Here is a 22,481-nt window from a genome sequence, read left to right on the forward strand (position 1 = left end):
AATTCTGTTCCCTAACTAAAGGTACTAAGGACGTATCCTTGAGGACTCTTTAAAGACTGACCAATTAATTAGTGGATTTAGTTACGCTCCTGCTTGATTGGAATGAAAACCTGCAGCCATGCCAGCTTTTATTGTATTGTACGCCAGCCTTTACATCTGGGAGCAGCGCACCTATGAGGCAACATCTAGTCTGAATTTCCCATTGAAAAAGTCATTTTGCCGATAGTAGAGTTCCACCACACCAGAAAGGGAAAACAGCTTTCTACAAAGTACATAAAAACAAATGGCTCTTACAGTAATGGTACTGTGGGCTCGAAAGGTGATCTTGGTCTAATGTACACCTTTTCAGTTGTAGTGGTGCAAAAATGTAGCTGGACGAAAACCCTGTATTTCAAGCAAAACCCAGCAACCCGACTTAATTTCTACCTGTTAAATTGGCTTTCTTTATAACTACAGGGCCTTTTTTTCCCAGAGAAGGAAGGCCGTATAAGCCACGGAACAAAAGAGGCTGTTTCGCTTCCTTGAGCAGGAGAGCTAAAGGTGGCGAGACTCATCCCTAATAACATCATTTAGAATTCACCGTCTCAAAATAGGCTAATGCTTTTTTGCCTTGAGGGCCCTATATACCTGAGCAGAAAACTCTCTTTAGCTCAGGTTCCATTAAGCAAGAACACCGTGCCCTATTAGTGCAGCGTGCGCATGCAGGAGGGAGGGGGAGAGAGAGAAAGAGAGAGAGAAAGGTTCTACCTGGGGTGATCTACTTTTGATTTTAAACGCCCCTGTCCCTCTGGCTGTGACAGGTTGTTAAGGACTCTGCATTGTTGTTAAAAGACATTTTTTTTCAGGCTTTCTTACATTAGAGCACCTTCTACCTTCAAACTGCTTCACACAAGGAGCAGCATGGACACACTGGACAGCAGCAACACACACAGAACAGAGCACATCTGAAGCAGTAAGACACAGTAGACATGTAGTGGACTATTGTTTACCTTCTTAAACTCTTTATGTGGGTCCACACTTCATCTCATTCCGGTTATCAACATAACTTACATATTACTGAGCCTGGTAAGTGCACTTGCACTGTGTTTGAATGCAGTTGCAACACCTAGAGTACTGTCCCGTGCTAAATTTAATGTCCAGTCAAAATTAAGTACTAGTTATTCATTTTTCAGTGCCAGGAAAAAAAAGCAGAAAATCTCAACAACTAAATATCATTTTCAAACACTTTCCAGTATTTAGTGCATCCACTCTTTGCTTTTATCACAGCATCCATTCCTTTCGAGAGACTTGCTTCTATTTTTTCAAAGAAATCTGCAGGGATATTTTTTCACACCTCCAAAGTTCAGTCTTAGAAGTTGGTTGCATTTTCTGTTTCTCACCATCAAAGTAATCCCAAACACATTCAGGGATGTTAAGGTCTGGACTCTGGGGTGGCCAGTCCATTGTTCTGAGAACACCAGCAGCTTTTTCAAAGCTGTTCTTCCTTTTTCTAGTATCAGCTTCTTGACAGCTACACATTTTACCAAATAAGTACATTCAAAGTCTTTGCTGCTAGTACAGTTGTATTATATCACTGCTGTCGAAACAAAACCTTGTATCTCCATTTTTGTTGTTTTTCAGCTTTGTACATAATATGAAAATGCCTGTTGCCCTTTACTTTGTGTGTAAATTTTATAACGAATGAACCAATAGAAATGGCCCAAAATAACTTGGAAAAGAGTCTGGTTCCATTGACTTACATTAAAAGTAAAGCATCAGCAACAATATATAGTTTATACAGTTTGATATAGTTTATACAGGCCTTATTCACTAATATCTTCCTAAGTTTTTTCTTCAATTTGTTCTTGAGAAAGGTCCTTTGTCAAATTCATGACATGTTCTTAAACCGCAGAATTATTTGTACCTTTGTGCTCTTGAGTGTGTGTAGATTCTGTTCTTACCTAAGAACAAATACCAAATAAGAAAACACTGGCGAATGTCAGAATCTTGGTGATAACTGCGTAACTGGGTTTTAAGAAGAAATGTCTTCTTAAGAACAGTTAGTGAATGAGGCCATTTGTTTGATTTAACACATTGGGGGAAAAAAACAAAAATGCCATAAAACATGTCATAACTTTTGCACAGGTCACATTTTATGTTTTATATATTTTTATATGTTAAATTTAGCAATTAAACAGTAACTGTGCAGTAAATCATCATCATTATTATTAGCATTATTATTAGTAATATGATTAAAAGAAGAAGAAAAATTAAGCTATAAAAAGGGATATTTCAGTTTCACTCTGCATACAATAAACTCCAACATGCTTCGTGATATCTGAACGTGAGCTCTGTGCAGAAACCATAGTTTTTTCTCATCTTTTACTAAAACCTCACTGTCAGTTGTTCAAAGCTAAGAAAAAGCACTGCCTCATAACAAGCTCTCAGCAATGTCCAGCAGCATTGTCCTGTGCTGAGATTTATGACGGCCTGTAAGGTGAGGGTTTTCATGTTGGTCGAACGAACCAGAACAAATATCCACAGTCCACAGAATGTACTTTGTGGAAATCTTTGGCGAGGTAGAAATAAGCTGTCATCTTAGCATCACCCAAAGAAAAAAAGCAAAAAATCAGACTAGACTGATCATAAATATCGGCGTGTTGTCGCAGCCTCAGGCTTTTTCTGCAGTGAACAGCGTGTGCAGAATGCTCAGCTTCTATAATGCATCACACCATTCACTTACTTTGAAAAAAGAATTCAAAGTTTTGCTTTATCGATAGCCCCAAAAAGCTTGAAATTAATACAACATTCATCCCTTACAAGCTCAAAAACCATCACACGTTCAAAGAGGACTTAATAAGTTATGGTCAGTCATATTTAAGTAATTAGCTGGCTACACAAGCAGAACTTTCTTTTGTGTGTACTTTTTTTACAGCCTCAAAAAAAGCACTAGACTGAGTTGCTGTGATGAATTTAACTTTTTGTCTCAAAACATCTGACACTTCAGTCCCATTTTGTTCACTTATTCATATTCAAATAGTGCTATGAATACTTGTACAGACTCTTATTTCATTAAATATGTGAAATATCTTGTAACTTCAATATGCTTTATTGTCCTACATACTATATGGATTTGCTTTACTTTAAGAAGTTCACGTTTCTGAGAACTTGAAAAAAGCTGATGAATAAAAAGATCACAAGTCTTTTGTTTGTTCATCAAGGCCACAGAGTCAGTCACAGTGGAAGGCTCTTAGTAGCAAGTTTTCTCCGGCCCTTTGAGCGCCTGCTGTGAGTTACACTGTGCAATCGTGCCCCCTAGTGGTCTACAGAAGCCTACACAAGATCATCTCTCAAAGCCATGGACTCTTTTAATGAATAAAGAACAAAAAGACAAGTTACAGCCAGACCCAAGGTGAATCCAAGCAAAAGACAATGAGTTGCTTTAAAAATGTAAACGGTACAAGACTTGAAAATGACAAAACAGTACAGATGTGGATATTATGAATTAGGAATATAGTTTAAACTTTTAAAAATCTTCATACAATACATATTCATTCTTTACAATGTCTACATTCATGTCTTGACCTCCCTACTAAGTCTGCAATGCCAATGCCAGACAGACTGAAATCTATTCAGCGAAAAACTTTGGATAAACTATATGGCCAAAAGTACCTGGACACCTGACTTTCATATCTATATGAACTTGTTGGACATCCCATTCCAAATTTGTCACTATCAACTATGCCTGCCCCACACACCCTAACCCTGGCATTTCAAACTTTGGACATTGCAGGCCAAAGTGCTTAGGAGATTAGCATTTACTGCCAACTAACGCTCTGTTCAGTTCATGAAGGCCTTGTAATTAACTGATGAGCTGAATCGGGTATGATTAATGAGGCAGTGTGTCAAAGTCTGCAGCGTTTTGGCCTGCAAGGACTGGAGCCTGACACATGTGCCTTAACCCCTCAGCCTCCACTCTTATGGGAAGGCTTTCCACAGGATTTTGTTAGGTCAGTCACAGAGTTTGTGAATGAAGGCCTGGCTCACAAACGACATTCCAGTTCATCCCAAAGGTGTTCAGTGGGGTTGAGGTCAGGGCTCTGTGGAGTTCCTCCACACCAAACTTGTTAAACCATGTCCTTATAGACCTTGCTTTGTGCACATGGGTACAGACATGGTGGAACAGGAAAGGGCCCTCCCCAAACTGTTGCCTCAAAGTTGAAACTGGAACCTTCACGGGAAGGGGCCGAGCCCAAACCCTGAAAACCAGCCCAGATCATTATTCCTCCTCTGCCAAACTTTACTGTTGGCACTAGCATTTCGGTTCACTTGGCATCTGCCAAACCCAGATTCATCCATCAGATTGCCAAATAGTGAAGTTTGAATCATCACTCCAGAGAACATGTTTCCACTGCTCCAGAATCCAGTGGAAGTGTGGTTTATTGTACATATTGATCTTCATGAAGCTCCCAGTGCACAGGTCTTGCTCTGATGTTGCCTCTGTTGACAGTTTGGAACTCTGTATTGAGTGATGCAGGAGGATAGATTTAGCACTCAGCTCTGTGAGCTTGCACTTTCTACTTCTTCATGTTTGAGCTGTTGCTGCTCCTAAATGCTTCCATTTACAATAATAGCACTTACAGTTGACAAGGGCAGATCTAGCAGGGCAGAAATTCCATAATCTGATTTGTGGTGATATCCTGTGACAGTGCCATTTTTGAAGTCTTTGAGCTCTTCAGTATGACCCATTCTTCTGCCAATGTTTGCTTGGAGATTGCATGGCTATGTATGTTATTTTATACACCTGAAACATCCAAAGTCAATTATTAGGAGGGGTGTCCAAATACTTTCCCGAACTGTCCCAAGGTAGTCCAGTACAGCTTAGAGAATATTGGGTAACACTGTGCTGAAGGTCAAAGTTTTAAGGCTACATGAGACCTGCATAAGCCTTTCATGACACCTGACATAAACGAATATAGACATTTCTACAGCCTTATTCCAACAAGAGTATCTTGTTGAGCTGAAATGACCTCAAGATGGGTAGGTTTAACTTTTCATGATGTAGGTAGGTGTCATGTCACCTTCTGAATGCTGCCCTTGTAAAATGTTATAGAAAATTATTTATTATTTATTTGCTAAAACTATTGATCTCAGTAGTGTATTATTAAAACTGTAAACAAATGGTTGTGATGTTTAGATATATTTAAAGCTTAATTAAAGTGTAACATAATTAAAGTCTATAAGTAAACAAAGCAGGGGTAACATACCTTTGGGAACAAAAGTCCAGTGACAGGTCACAGAAATATCAGTGACCAGGGGCACTGTGAATGTGAAGGACCTTCAGCACAAAACAACATTTATAACCATTCAAAATTTCACTTTAGAATAACGAACTAGCAACCACGGGTACATCTGAGCTGCACATGTCTGTGTTTTACCCCCAGTATGTCTAATTACTCAACTCATTAGCTCATTACCAAGTTCTTTAAAAGCTGAACCAGGTGTATCAGAGCAGAGAGAAAAACACAATAATGTGCAGCACACACTGCTCTACAAACAAAAACTGTAGTAACTACTAGGACTGCATCAACTGACTAGCTTAAGAAAGAAAATTCCCTAATAAAATTCATATTCTCCATCAATCAGTGATGATTAGATAATTTGAATGATAAAGTATATTTTACATTTTCCTACTGGTCTCTCTTACAGTGAGAAACAGACTGATAGACATGTACATTCAAATGCATTTGATACAATGTATTAATACATTTCTTAATGTGATCCTAAGGTTTCCTATCATCTTTTTTTTCAATAAAGGATTTCATAATGCTTGAAATGCTATTTTTTTGTTATTGTTCAATGAAGTTCATTTTTTCGTTTGGTTTGATGAGGACACACCTAGAGCAGTATGGAAATCTGAACTCACCCAAAGACTTTGAACTGAAATAAAAATACAATGTTGTGTGAAAAATATCAGGTAATTGAGAGTGGTATAAAAGCACTGGGCTTAAGTGTATTGGGAGGTAATTTAATTTTGGTGTAAATGCTACTGTGTGGTCAGCTATTGATTGTGACTACTTCAGAATATAACTGATGCACCATTTAAGGTGGAATGGAATGGAAAGTAGAATTTAATTGAGTAAAAGGGGTGTGCATGATAACGTAATGTCACTGTGTGAACATTTTATGATGAATAGACCAAGAGAAATGGTCAAAATTAAGTGAAATGAAATCTTGTTACATTAACTTACATTATAGTTAATAATGTTTTTCTTTCCTCGTGTAAAGTTACTATTTTAAATATACAGGGTTTTGATCAGTTAATATCAGCATCACTTACATACTCACCTTCATGTCTCAGTTTCCCTGTTGCCGTAGTTACTTCTCTTTGCCTTTGTAGGGCAACGCAGCATCTTTGACTGAGATCAAGAAGCACTGCTGAACTCATTGGGGAGAAAGCACATTTCCCCCGGCTGTATGATAATCTCTCAAAACACAGCATGTCCAAACTGACCAGTTCAGAGATGTCCAGCTTTACTAATGAATGTGGTACCCTGTTGGACTCACCACTAAAATATATCATATAAGAGACAGAACAGATAATTAAATGGCTAAAATATGTATAGGAGGTCTTGAATATATGTAAAATTAATACCAGCCTGAATTATTTGCCTTCCAGCCATTTCATCAGGGGCAGCTTAGACTCTATCCTCTACAAGCACTGAGGACAGCAGACATGGGTAAGAGTGTGAGACTGTTTTGTACTACATGGGTTTACACAAGCTCTCAAAAGTTTACAATTATGATTCATAGGTTTACAACTGGGATTTCAATAATAAAAAAATAGTGCATGAAATGATTTGTTTAACGCAACAGTATGTATCATTCAGTCTTCATCTAGTGCTTTGCTAAGACAAGCTAATAAGATGCAATCTAACATTGACTATAAGCTCTGTTAAAAAGCACAGTTCATGCAGTCTCAATACCCCAAAAAAGCCTATTGACCAGAAGTTACAACTTTCATAGTTAACTTTTGTATTTTCACTTTGAAATAGAGTATGAAATAGAAGTAGAGAATGAATTATAAGCAAATTATAGTCTCAGTGCTCACACACATAAGTGCTACTGTTATTCATTCTTCAGGAGATATTTCTGAGGAGATTAGATGTAAAATATTGCTCAAGAAAGGGGAAAATCAAAGAAAAATAAGTAAAAATTAAAATATATAGAGAAATTGGAAGTCAAGTATGCAAGACCTGGTAGACCACCAAAACTGTCACCATCAGATAAACAGTACTTAAAGCTTTCATCTTTGAAATACAGGAAAAAATCAAGATCCACTCTTGCTTCAGATCTGAAAAAAAAAAAAACTACAGGTGTCTCTGTCCAAAGAAGCTCCTGGTCTTCTCAGATCAATGATATGTCCACCCCAGAGTCCAGACCTCAACACCACTGAATGTGTTTGGATCGTGAGAAGCAGAAAATGCAACCAACTTCTAAGACCAAACTTTGTAAGTGTGGGAAAAAATCTGAACGCAAGTTCCCCGGAATGAATGGAAGCTGTAATAATGGCAAAGGGTGGGCACAATAAATACTGAAAAATGTTATATTATGCTTATAGACTTATAGACTTTTGCATTTTTTGTTAAAATATGTTTTCTGCTTTTTTCTAACCCTGAAAAATGAATAACTGGCCTGGACTGGAAATTACAGTACTGTGTGGTGGGCAGCTTTGGTTTGGTTCTTCACTTCAGCCATTGTATGGATTTGTTAAATTCCATCATCAGCATCACCTGATTTGATTTCATGAATAACTAATAATGTTTGCACAAATAAGCGCTGTGATAAAATGCTTAATTCCTAGCTCTTGCTTAATAAAGTAGTAATGAGAACACAGCTACTGGCTCAATAAAGTTTAATGAGTGCACTACAAGGGTGCTCCCTCATACTGAAGTGTTATTGTAATACTCTAGTGATATTTCAGCTTAACATGGTTTCAAAATATTTATAGGAAAAAAATAAGTAATAAGTCTGAAGTAATGAAAAGAACTGTAGGTCAGGGATTTTCAACCACTGAGCCACAGACCACAAGTGGGCCACGAAGCACCTTTTGGTGGTCCTTGGGCCAATACTGAGGAGGAGCCAGTTGTGCATAGGGGGGCAGTGATGACAGTTGTAAAAATCAGTGAAAAAAATATGGAACTTATCAATAAAAAAGAAATGTTTTCAAACAATAAATAACATTAATGCAAGCCCTGCCAAAAAGTTGTTTTTTGCAGTTTTTACTTACTTTTCTTTGACTTTCCCCTTCCTTAAGCAACCCTCTAACGTGAAAATGTGTAGTTAACCAAGAAAGTTTGAACTTCTGGTGTATAGGCGTTTCTAGTCAAAACCTAACCTGTTACATTGCATGCATAAATAAATACATTTTTAATATGTCCTAACTGATAAAAAGAACTGGAGTTCAGGGTTTCTCAATCACTGGGCAGCAGATCACAAGTGGGCCATGGAACAACCTTTGGTGGTTCTCAGGCCAATACTGAGGAGGGGCTAGTTGTCCAGTTGTTTTCTCACTGTACACGAATGACCGTACCTCCCCCGACCCCTCAGTCAAAATCTTGAAGTATGCAGACGACACTACAGTCATTGGTCTCATCCGAGATAGTGACGACGGGTGGTTGATCAGGTGGTCCTTTGGAGCAGCTACAGCAATCTAGTGCTGAATACAGCGAAAACAGTGGAGATGACAGTAGGACTTCAGGAGGAGCCCTCCAACCCTGCCAGCACTCACCATCCTGGACAGAACTGTGGTGGCAGTAGAGTCCTGCAAGTTCCTGGGCACAACAATCACCAGGGACCTGAAGTGGGACAGCAACATCAGCTCCATCACCAAGAGAGCCCCGCAGAGGATGTACTTCCTGCATCAGCTGAGCAAGTTCAACCTGCCCCAGGAGCCTGCCATCATAGAGTCTGTCATCACCATGTCCATCACCGTGTGGGGCAGCTCAGCCACCAAGCATGACCTCCACAGACTGCAGCGCATCATCAGGTCCGCAGAGAGGACAATTGGGGTTAAGTTGCCCACATTGCTGGAACTCCAGAACCAGGAAGCGGGCAGAGAAGATCTCCACTGACTCGTCCCACCCCAGACAGCACCTGTTCCAGCTCCTTCCCTCAGGCCGGCGCTTCAGCCAGATGTGGATCAGGACATCCAGGCTACAAAGGAGCTTCTTCCCACAAGCCATCACTCTTTTGAACAGTTAAAATATTACACTTTAAAATATTCCAGCTTCTAAACTGCATTTCTAAAATACTGGTATATAGTATCAAACTCAACTCCATCCTCTGAAACTACCATCTCAGACCAGTGTTTATTCCAGCATCTTGCTTACCTGCCATATTACCCCACTTATCTGACTGTCACCTCATTGATCCCTTTCTTTGCCACTATACACCCTTTAACTGCTGCTGCACTCAGCACTTTAACTTTAGACCCATACTTTGCACAATGTGAAGGTTACAGGTATGACTGTGTGTGTGTGTGTGTGTGTGTGTGTGTGTGTGTGTGTGTGTGTGTGTGTGTGTATGAGTGAGTGATGGTAGGAATGCATGTTTTATTTTATTTTTTTGTATTGTATTTTATTTTATTGTATTTTATTCTATTTTATATTTATTTTATTTTATTTTATTCACTACATGTAAATGTCTGTCTGATACTGTGCACTGTGAGCTCCTGTAACCAAAACCAAATTCCTTGAATGTGTAAGCATACCTGGCCAATAAAACTTGATTCTGATTCTGATTCTGATAGTGGGCCGGTGATGCTACTTTGTCATAAAAATCAGTGAAAAATATTTATTTATTTATAAATATTCAACTTAACAATAAAATGTTCTCAAACAGAAAAAAACATTAATGCAAGCCCTGCAAAAATGGTGCACAATGGCAGCTTCATCAGTCTTTGCCCCTTTGCCCTCGCCTCGATGTTTCAGTTCTCTAATCATGATGCTACAAACACTTAAAAAACTAAATAAGTGTGTTGTAGAAAGTTTTCACTTAATATGCGACTATTCTTTTCATATTTTATGTTTACTGATACATGTCACATACTGCAGGTGACATTCAAGCATAGTTGTGTTGAAAATTAAAAATTTTTAAATTAAAAAGTTGATTTTTTTTTTTGGGGGGGGCCTTAATGCTTTCCAGTGATAAATAGGTGGGCCATGAGATGGAAAAGGTTGAGAGCCCCTGATTTTAGATCATTCTAATATCCAGATTGCCTCACATTTCAAAAGTGCAAATCTTGTGGCAGATAAAATGACAAAAACATCTGTAAATATTATTTTATTTTTAATAAAACTTCTAAATATATTATTTATAATATAATTTCTTCTTCTTATATTGTACAAATATCTAAAAATACCATTTATGTCTAATATATTTCATCTGTATCTTCATTGCAAGCATGCAAAACAACAAAAAATATTAATATGATGAGTGATTCTGTTCTTTGTGTTAGTGTATGCATGACCAGAATGTCTCCTTAGTATGGTCTTTCATCACAACACACAGTGCACACACACACACAGTCACCACCTGTCCCAGTGGAACCCGTGTCCTGGAGCATTGCCTGGGGCGGGCTAGCAGGAGGCCCAGCTGTGGGCAGCTAAAGTCGGTCAAACCTTCAGCCTCTCCTTCCACCTTCACACACACCCTGGGTCCCCTTAGCATATTTTTGTCCTCCCCGGTTCAATACACCTCTCTTAGGCCTCAGGGCCTCCCTTCTGCCGGCCTGCAGACCATGGAAGGATCAAGTTTGGGTCAGAGGGTTCTGGGCTGGGCGTCTAGAGACCGTCCATCAAGACCCATTGCTTGGTGTCACTGAGGGTGAGCAGTTGTGTTTGGATAAGAGGGCCTCCACTGCACGGAGTAGATTTACAGTGGAGCTTTTGGATACCAGCCAGCGACAAATGGTGGAGGGTAGGCAAGAAACTGCATGGTATGTGCCTCAATGTGTGCTCCTTTCCCCTTCACTATGAAACCTGAACTGTGGTAGAAGTGTTGATTCTAAATGTTAAAGTTTTTAGTGAAATCATATTCGATGAAAAGATTACTTTCATTACTTGGATATGCAGTGATTTTATCATGTCCTGACTACATAGGGTTGTACTGGTATAGAACTGCAGTAATTGTAGGCAACCACAAGGGGGCAACATAGAGACATTTGTACAGTAGTAGTATCAGTAGTTGTGAAACCATAACCAAGAGCAAAGGCAAAGGTGGAGAAAACGGGGTCATATAATGTACAAATGACATGAACTAGGGTCTCTTAGCTCAATACCCTATACTGCAATCACCAACCATCATCCTCCTCTTTCTCAACTCATCTGTTAATTATCAAGCACTTTATCCTCTGAAACAGGAAAATCAAAGCTGTACTGTGGCCAAAGGTGCTAATATAGCTAACAATGAATGTAAGATAATAGCCATTGATTAACAGAGCTTATTTGCATGATGCTAATTGGTGGTTACTTTCATTAATTACTAGCAGCACTAGAATTTTTTATTCCTAACCTATTCAATGCATCAATTATCAAGCCCTTCACTTTCAATCAGGAGTACTCTGGCCAAAAGTACCAACATGGCTAACAATAAATGAAAGCTAACACCCACTGGTTAGCATGACTTATCTGCATAATGCTAATTGGCAGTTACTAGCTTTCATGTTTTACTGGCAGCACTTTCATTTTTGTTCAAAGTAGTGTTTTAACCCAGTGAAAGTGTAGTACAGTGCTGTGACCTGCAGGACCAAAGTCCGAAAACTTAAATAGGATGTGTTAAATTCCTTTATTATTAAGCAGTACTGCATACCGCGTCAAAGCAATGAATCTGACTAAAGCAATACTGCTTATTTCATAACCCTAAAAAGCCATGAGTGTGGAAAGGTACCCTAAAGATATGCTTTGGTATGATTAATATATTATACAACAATATATTTGTCTCAAATGACTGTCAGAGAATTCAGAGCAGAAACATAACATTAGTGTAAAAATGTCCCAGTCCCAGCAGTCTCATAAAACCATCTTATAGAAACATCCTCAAACATCACAATCAAATCTAAACTACACTTGAAAATAAGCCGACAAAAAAGGCTCAGTGAGGATCCTGTGTCTCGGGAGAACTTCAGAGATTAAAGAAAGCAAAAATTGACTTAAGTTTGAGAGAATGGATAATAACATATAAAATATTTAAGGGAAGTCTCACAGCCTCTGATCTGAACGGATTAGGGTTCGGTGAAAAACATGTAAGAAATTATCAAGATGCAATATTTTTCTGCTCCTGCAAAACTATTGTGTAAATCAGGCCATCTTTAGTGTCTGTCATTACTCTTGCCTCCATGCCTATAGTGCTTCCAACCTGATGTTCAGCGCTTTCCGTAAGACATTTACGCCTCTGAGGTTTATATACTCTTAAAAATAAGATGTCATGTATAAACCTCAGATGAATGGCTTCAATGGATGAATGGATTATGTTGGTAACTGAGATGTGTGATGATGTAGAATCATTTTAAAGAAACTCTATATGTTGAGGTTGTAGGAAGAGCCCTTAGACCGGTATAGAAATTTGATATTCTGTGAAAGTTCACACAAATTTCTTTTCTTATGAGATGTTTTTTTCTGAATCTGTTGAGCCTCAAATAACCACAAAAAAGGAATTTAATTTCTAACAAACTTCATCTCATGAATGTAATCATGTCTTACACTGTCAAAAGCATGTCTACCCTGGGCTTTGTTCTTCAGTCTATAGACCATTTTGGTTTGGTGTTTTCCTGCTATAACACAGCCGATTCAGCTCCTGAAGAATATGATCGTTTGCTAAGGTGTAGTTCAAGAGCAGGAGTTGGGAAACAATGTCATGCACTGGGATTAGTTAGCAGTGGCTCGCATTCTGTGCTGGGATTGGTTAGTAGTGTCTAGCCTCCTGCGCTGGGGTTGTGTAGTGGTGTCTCACTTCCTGTGCTGGCATTGGCTAGTAATGTGTGGGATTGGTTATTGGTGTCTTGCTTCCTGCACTGAGATTAGCTAGTAGTGACTTGCCTTCTGCACTGGGATTGGCTAGTAGTGTCTAGGATTGGTTATTGGTCTCTTTCCTTCCACACTGGTATTGGCTAGTATTGTCCTGCCTCCTGTGCTGGGTTTGCTGATTGGTGTCTTTCTTCCTGCACTGGTACTGGCTAGTAGTATCTCATCTCTTGCACCAGTATTAGTTCCTGGGACTGGTTTGTAGTGTCCTAATTCCTGTGCTGGGTTTGGCCAGTAGTGCCCCATCTCCTGCACTGGGATTGACTAGTAGTATCTTGGATTGCATCTCCTGTGCTGGAATAAGCCGAAACAGTTTATGAGAAGCCTATCCTCTTCCTATTTCCCTCGTTATATCAAAAACATGACTGCAAAACGCCAGAGGGTGCCCACGAGCGAGTCCTCAATGAATGGGGGTGAATGAAGCTAAATGGCTAAAAATTAAAAGTTAAAATAGTTTCTAATCGCTTGCCTAGAACTTTAATTTTAGAAAGTAGAAGGATGTATTTCACTAAAAAAGCAAAGAAAACTTACCTGTATGTTTCAGCAGGATGCTAGCATTACTACTGCTGAGTGCTGATTGGCTGTTCGCACTCACTGATATTATGGACATACACAAGGCTCTTTTTAAACTCCTGTAACTGGAGTTTAAAAGCGCTGAAAAATATAACAGCAGTGTTAAAATGTTTTATGCTGTTGTGTGTTCAGGAAATGAATGCATTCTTTTATATTAAAAATGTTTAAGAATATATATATATATATATATATATATATATATATATATATATATATATATATATATATATATATATATATATATATATATACTGCGATTTTGCACAAATGCTCCATCTTAACCCTTTCATTTTGGACTTGCTTGGGAGTGCCCCCCAGCGTTTGAGAAACCTGGAAGACTTTGCAGAGTAGTAATTCTCCTTTCTGCAAGTTTTCTGGAATAAACTAGTAGTGTCTTGCCTCATTTGCTGGGATTGGCATCTTGCCTCCTGTGTTTTAGGTGGTTAAATGTGCGCCTCTGTTGGAACCAGGAGTGCATGCACACGTAATTCCAGTCACGTCATACAAACAAAATTCATCCGAGCAAGAGCAGATAGAATTTTCTTCCCTTCACACAGCGCTTGATAAAGCTGTCAAAAGCTGACCTGGGCTGGGCAGTGGAGGTGCTCAGCCTGGAGATCACTTTCAGCATAACAGCCTCTCTGAGCCTCTACTGTACTTTATTGGCTCTGAAAAGCAGCTTGTGTGCCCCTTCAACAACTGACAGGAAAAACAGAGGCATGTCCAGCTGGTCTAATAATGTCTGTTACACAGGCCTGCTTCTCCAGCATACTTCTGTCTGTGTTTAGCTCCGTGTGCATATAAATGGCCCCAAGATGATGGAAAAAATCATTTTGACATTGTGGGGACATCTGGATGCAGCAAAGCTAATGTTTTGGTTACTGAGGTTAAGATTAAGGTTAAGGTTGGTGTAGTTATGTGTGTGCGCGCATGAGGTTAAGGTTAGAGTTTGCTAGGGTTTGGTGGAGCACAAGAGCATTTACACACACATGGAACATGAAGGTATCACTATGAATATATGAAATATGAGTACACAACCCTTTGCATGCATGAGCCCTGATGCAGCTCATAACTCAGTCATAACTCTGCTGTCTGGGTTTACCCTTGAGCCAATATCACTGTAGTGGTCATGCTCCCCCTGCAGGCATTTGCGGTCTCTGTCTCAAATGTTCTGTCATCTTGTTTTGTTGATTTTCTAAGTAAAAATAAGTTAACAGATCCTCTACAGGGAACAAACTTAAATATATAATTTTGCACATATTCTATTGAACATAGTTCAATGTATTGGAAAAAAAAATAAAACATAAACATACAATGTGCCAGAACATTTGCACAGGCTACATTTTACAAAAAAAAGAAAAAAAAATATTTAAAACTCCATTAACATGAGTCCTCTAATTTAAATTACATTTATACTCCTTTCCCTTACTTTTTAGGACACATTTACTAGCAATATAGAAGCATTAATTTAGGAAAACTGTATATGTAAGCTCCTGAACAGCCCTCTTCTATGACCATTAGCTGGAAATTAACACAATATAAAGGTTGTCTGGTCATCTATATTTAAAAAGCGTACTAATCTCCAATATTCATCTTCCCATTGATGTAATGTGAACACTGTGCAAAATTAAATGTTCCAAAACATTTTCCTCCCATTTATTTAACAAATGTGACAGCATAGAACAAATGGTGGAACATTTGTACTGTATAACTCTGTTTTAATACACAAAGGCTTTGGAATAAAAATGATGCTAAACTTACAATCAGGCTTGTAAAAAGATTCATATCCCTCTGCCACTCGCTTAGTTTTACTTAGAGCAAGCTAAGGCCTAGTAATATGCATTAAACATAAAAAAATGGTAATCTAGTACAACAACTATGACATACGCAATAATGCAGTTGGTCCTCCCTTTGCAGCTTTAACAACTTCCACTCTTCTGAGAAGGCTTTATACAAGATTTTGGAGTGTGTCTGTGGGATTTTTTGCTCATTCATCCACAAGAGTATTTGTGAAGTCAGACACTGATGTTGGGGCCTGGCTCACAATCTCAGTTTTAGTTCATCCCAAAGGTGTTAGATGGGGTTGAGGTCAGGGTTCTGTGCGGGCCAGTCAAGTACTCACCCAACCATGCCTTTATGGACCATGCTATGTGCACTGGGGCACGGTCATGCTGGAATAGAAAAGGGCCTTCCCCAAACTGTTCCCACAAATTTGGAAGCATACAGTTCAAAATCTCTTGGTATGTTGAGCATTAAGATTTCCTAGAAAGGATAGAAAGAAGAAATAGAGAAGCGTGATTCATCACTCCATAGAATGCTTTTCACCACCATATATACATATATATACATATATATATATATATATATATATATATATATATGTATATATATATAGCAAAGCAAGTGGTGCCGCAACACCTTTGTTTTCTGCAAAATGCTTTGAGTAGCCTTTGGCATTAACCGCAGGCTAGGACAATACAAGTCACCAGATTGATTTACATAGATAACAGGTAAGCTTTTGTGTGCTTTGTTGCGCTCTGCATTCTCATCAGCATTGATATCTGTGACAGACTGGACAGTTTTATTAAAGCAGATGTCAATCAGAGTGAGAAAGTCATGAGCTTAAAGCAAGCAATAAAAAATGCCTTACAATTAGTCCCAAAACTTACCTTCTTCTGGCTCACACGAGTCTCCAAAACATACTTCTCCATTCTGAGACCCGCTGAACCCATGTCGCCATAAAGATACAGAATGGCAGGGCTTTAAGCAAGGCCAGAGGTGCCCAGTTATTCCTAATGGCACAAGCAACAGAACACACTCAATTACCACGGCCTAACAGCGACTTGACGGCACACGCCAGCCGCGGTTACTCGAAGAGAAACAAAAACGCTCTGGCAATCCCATTAGCATGTTGGGCGCTTGCCAACCACACTCTGCATTATGTTCTATGGCAGACAAATTGGCAGTCAAAATGATGCTGTGAAGGGGGCTAATTGCTTGAGTGCAGGGTTAGTCTGTTTTTCATGTGAGGCTCAAATGCACAGGGAGAGATGGGCCAGTGGAACAGATTTACCTGCTTAAACACAACCCCTTCACTGCTTTAAAAAACACTGCGTGGTGATGTGTGGCTTGATTCAAGCCTTCTGTCTTAACATTTGGATCTGCTTTCCACTTGCAGGCCAGAGTTTTAATTCATGAGCAACTTAAACAATACTGCCTGTCTAGGATTTTTCCTTTTTAGCATGTTTTATGAGCACTCCCTGTCCCTATCCCACAAAAGGGGTGAGTGATTGCACAGCATTGCTTACACTACACTCAGTAAATTAGGCAAAGTGACAGATGGGGGTGTGTGATAATGAATATTATAAACAAAATCTAAAAAGATGCCCAGAAAGGTCTGGTGCGTGTGTTAGCAAGTGTGTGTTAGCTGCATCACCAGACAGCTTCTTGGTCTGGAATAATGGCTTCCATGGCCTGTTATTCACTCACAAATGAATAAATGATTCACCTTTAAATTCATAAACATGACTAAACATGGCAAACAATAAATTAAAGGTGGGGGATGTGTTAGTATGTTTCATATGTTAACCATCTACAGCTAGTTGCTAGCATTGTTGAGTGAATTGTTCTTTTAACTGGATTTCACAGGAGTAAAAATAACCTTATTTACATCCTGCATAGATAAATGACAATTGTTCATTACCCTTATTTATATACCTATTTAGTTATCCAGTCAGTCCTTTCTTTAAAAATTAATTCAGGTGCTGCTAATGGAGTTTAACCAATCTATGCAATGGCTGTCAGAGCAGTGGTTCCCAACCCTGGTCCTATAGGACCCCCTGCCCTGCACATTTTTGTGTTTCCTTGCACTAAAACATAAGTATAAATGAACCTTTTAGGACCAAGGTTGGGAACCACTGTGTTAAGAGCACCAAGACATCAAGAACCAAACCTGTGTTCTTCCAACTGTATTCAACATATTTAGGACCATTCTACAGAATTCGTTCAAAGTCAGAGTTGAAAACTTGGACTTTAGAATAAAAGACTTTTGCTCTGAGTGACATCATACCTTAATTATCTTTATTTTATCCAAAAAAAAACACCTTTAAACATTTCATTTTGTCACCATCAAAACAATTACGTTTCTACCGAAACATCACCAAATGTTTCAATACTAACAATATTAGCTTATTTTGAGGAGGACTCAAAAAAACTAGCTAGTATATAACTAGCAAACTCTTAGCTGCAAAAAATAAGTGCTTCAGTAGTGACAATTCTTAATGTTACGCACTGTGATGCCCAGTTATGCTACAGTCATCCAAAGCAGGTCCAAGAGAGCACAGTCAGCCTTGCTTTCTCTGGGTGGGTAGGATGGCCCTCTGTCCCCCATCACTCAGTGCGATGCTAGCCAGCGCAGGCACCTGTTAGCTGATGTAACAGAACTGGCGGTTAGTGTTCTCCTCCAAGCGCGTTCAGCTGCCCAATAACAATGCGTTAGCAGCAGTTTGAAAAGATGCAGTGGCTGGTTTCACATGACTTGGAGGAAACTTGTTTTTGCCTTCGTCCTCCTAGCACTGGTGGTGTCGTTATTTGGGGAGTCCTGACTAGTGGGTGGAATTGGATAAATCGGGAAGAAAACTGGAAAAAATCTTAAAAAAAAAAAATATTTTGAAAAACAGCACTGAGATAAAATCCAAAGTATTCAAAATATTTTTTCCACAAGAAATTTAGGGGCTAGTGGTTGTGCAAAAATCTTAGGCAGCCATACAAAAGGGCTAAAATGATTTCTCTCAGCAGGAAGTTTTTGCCACTAAAACACTGACTAACATTATAATCAATGCAAATAAACATAAAAACAGTAACATGAGTTTATTGTTCTCAGTAAAGTTATTTATGGACAATTCTACAGAATTAGTTCAAATTGTGGGCCCACAGTTAAAAATTATTTAGAAAGATTATGTTACGATCTGTTTAAAGCTGAGACGTTAGCTGAGAAAGCTCAGAAAGCTAAATATTTACAAAATCAGTATTTATAGGGTACTAAACCCAAACCTATATTAGTGCACCAACAAGGTTGAAACATAGCAATAATGAATAAACAAGCAAAGTTCATTGTAAATTTTTAATTGTTTTTTTATGAAAGGCCTAATATTTTTTTAGTTATTGTCTTTTTTGTCTGTTCATTTCATTTTGTTTTGTTTGCACATAAGATCCTAGTAGAGCCCCTGCTTATAATTTCTCCAAGACATTCCAAAACCTTCAGAGCAGAGAAGATAAACATAGATCTTGCGCAACCCTTTGTCTTTTGACTTTTTTAGATACCGGCTTTGGTGGGACTTGTGTCTGATCTATGGACATTAGATCTTATTACTGCAAACATACACACAGCACACAGTCTAGACTTATTAACAGCCTCTCAAGCATAATCCCTTGAGTTAAAGCAATCCCACTGCATCACAGAGGTGTAATTTACAGCGACCACAAGAGGTCAACGTAGCCAGGTAAAGGGTGTCCGTCAAGGTAAACCGTCCCTGCGAGGCTTCTTTTTCCTCTAAACTAATGGCACTTCTTTCCAGCCAAGCAGCTTCACGGGGCCATTTGTACTTTAGATAAATCATCTGACGCCCCTCGTCTGCGTCCGGAATAGCTCCTTTCAGATAGCAAGGTCAGGGGGTACATTCCAGGCCAAGGGTGACAGTACTGCAATCTAAATTAAGCGCCCAGAGGTGGCAGAATGCTGGTCAGCAATAGCTTCTGAGGTGGACTTCGCATTTGGCCTGATCACACTGCTTTTTCTCTTTGAGCTTATGAAGAAAACATATGGCAATGCCGCAAAAACAGACCCGGAGCACTTTCATATTGCAGTATGTGACTTATTGGCGTTTTCATCATTTGTTTACATAGCTAATGGAAAGGGAAAGAGCTATGAAGAAGATTCCATGGCCCTTACCTGGTAGGCAGCGTGCAGAGGAGAGTGAGAGAGTGAAAGGTGATCTTTTTCATTTACATCATCTCCAGGTCACGTCGGTTCAAGTTCACACACAGGGCAATCCAGGGCTTTACCCTGTATGGAGACACGCGCGCACACACTCCTTCTGCTGGCTTTGCTATGTAAATAGAAGCGAAGTCTGTTGATGCTGAGGATCTGGAGAGGAATATTTTATTCCTTCTCAGAGGGAAGGGCTCAGGGTATTGTAGACTGGGTGTGCATGGTTTTCTAAGAGAGGGCCTGGCCGTCCTTTCATGGAAAGTGAGCAAGGGGCTACTCTTCAAATCAGTTCTTATATGACATTTTCATACCTTCATGTTTCTGCTGGAAATAACATGTTTACACATTGTAAATTATAACATTTTAAAGTGTCTACAACTCAGACTTTTTTCTGAAATGGCTGCATCATTCAATCACTATGATGTAAGCAATTCAGAGTGGTTTGATGTGAAATGCTCAGTTCTAGAGAAACCAAATCAGAATTGTTCAGAGTGGTTGTGATAGGAACCAGACATCCAAAGTGTCTAATACCTCTTAAAGCTGCATCAGAAAAAGTTATTTCATGAAATAGTTATGAACACACTGCCTGGTGCATGGCATTGTTTTATGATAGTTTATGGATAAAAAAATAGGCCTAAAACGTAGTTTTTAAATGTGTTCATGATGGAGAGGTACATGCAGGCTATTGTAAAGCAAAATAATCCCCCAAAAATGTATTTTTTCAGATTTATCACTATTTTACCATTATTAATACTACATATTAAAACTCAGAAGGCATTTGTAGTTTCACTGGTCATAACTGATAGTAATAAATGATAAAATGCCTATGTTTGTCATAAGACTCACAACACCTCGTTCCTATCACCACCACTGTAAAGAACTCTGACTGAGTAACTATCGCTACAGTGAACCCATTTCACAGCAAACCACTCTAAATGATTTTGTTTACATCTAAATGATGGAACTATGCTATGTTGAAAAAATCAGTTATATTCACCTCTAATATCTATTCAGTTTCTTCTCAATTCACTGTAAAAAGGTACTGATTTCACTCAAAGTAGGTAACCTGGTTACCTTAAATGTTGAAGTTCATTGAACTTCAAATAATAAATGAACAGAAAGCAAAACAGATTATTATTGTGTTAACTTACTATTTGTAGTTCGGGTAACTAGAATGTTTAAGGCAACCAGGTTACTAATTTGTTTAAAACATTGAATCATTTTACAGTGTTAGCATAGCCAACAATCCATCAAACAAATTGATTTCCTTTTCTAAAAGAAATCCCACAATATATACAGCAACTATCAATGCTCTTTTGTTCCAGACTGAATCAGCTGAATACAGGCTCCAACAGAAATAGGGTTAATGGTTATACAATATGCTCCACTGCAATGGGGGCATTTGGGTCATCCCCTGGTCACATGCAGAAAAAATTGCAGTTGCATGCTCTTACCTGCTGGTGGAGCTGCTGACTTTGAACCTAACCACAAGTCTTGTATGCTTTCTGCATCACCAACATGCACAGCTGCTTGTTACTGCACAGGAGCTTTACAGTACAAATAACACCTGAAACAGCGCAGTGTTCAAAAACCAACAAAAGCTGATCCAGAACAACATGAAGAGGGGGTGCATAGTTGTGGGCTGTGTAATTAATGAAGCATGGAAATGAAAAAAGGGGGTTATATGAATGCATGAGGACAACAGATCATGTCTGAAACGGCCATTGAAGGCACTGCAGGCCATGCCACAGGGTCATTAGAGCAGCCCTAATAAGATGGTGTCCATTTAGCCATTGGGCCATTACTGCAAACAGTGCTAATTAGGCTTCCAGCACAGGGAAGCAAAGTGAGGAGGGAGGTGGAGGGGTGATGAGGAAGGGGGGGGTCTAGGTCTTTGATTACAGTAGGAACAACATTTGCCACGGTCGCCATAACGATCCTGAAAGCTCTCGCTCTCGCTCTCTCTCTCTCTCTCTCCTGTTACAGACGGAGTTTAATCAATACACTGTCCTTCATCCTGCATTCGGGCCTGACCTTGGCAGGCTTTTGTCTCCATTTCAGGGGGCAGAGAGCACATGTATGCAGCCACAGGCTGAGGAGAAGAAACAAGGGTCCCTAGCAAATCCCTCCATGCTGAGAAAACCCTGAGCATCCAAAACAGCTCATTAGGAGCCTAATGAATCATATGTTTATTGGGTTTCCTTATCTTAGCCTAATGAACTGACGCAGCGCTCGGGCTCATTTGCTAAATTACTGGACGCACTTAAGGCGATAGGTGTCAGAACCTTGCGTGGACAGAGCACTGTCACAAGGCACGGTCTGTGTGTAAAGGCTGCTTCTGGATGAAAAGCAGTGCAAAACAACATTCAGCAATTAATCAGAGTGTAACCTACAAGCCAAATGATAGAAGGAAAAGATGCTCAAATAAGCACCAAAAACACAGAAGTACTGCATAAAATATCAGATACCAGTCTGCTAAAAATGGGGGTCACCACATAAACTGCTCACACTTGCCTAATAAGCAATTGTTTTGCTTTCTTTCGAAGAAAGTATTGAGAGCCTATCTTGTTACTGGTTCATAAAATTAAAAGGTATACATGGGCCATATTCTACATTTCATGTATTTTATAATTTCTTCCTAAATCCACCTTTAATATGTGGTTTTATGTCCCAAAAACAATTTCTTACACGTACATTTTCTAACATCTCCTTGCCTTTTACAGTTAAACAGACTGTTGTTGTGGCTGTGCCTTTAAATTTAAAATCAAGGAAAAAATAGCACAATCCTTAAAAGACATTCTTACAATACACAATATGTATCACAATATTTTGACACACAGACCCATATAGGCCACTCG

This window comes from Colossoma macropomum, unplaced genomic scaffold (assembly GCF_904425465.1).
Source record: "Colossoma macropomum unplaced genomic scaffold, Colossoma_macropomum, whole genome shotgun sequence".
Lineage (NCBI taxonomy): Eukaryota > Metazoa > Chordata > Actinopteri > Characiformes > Serrasalmidae > Colossoma > Colossoma macropomum.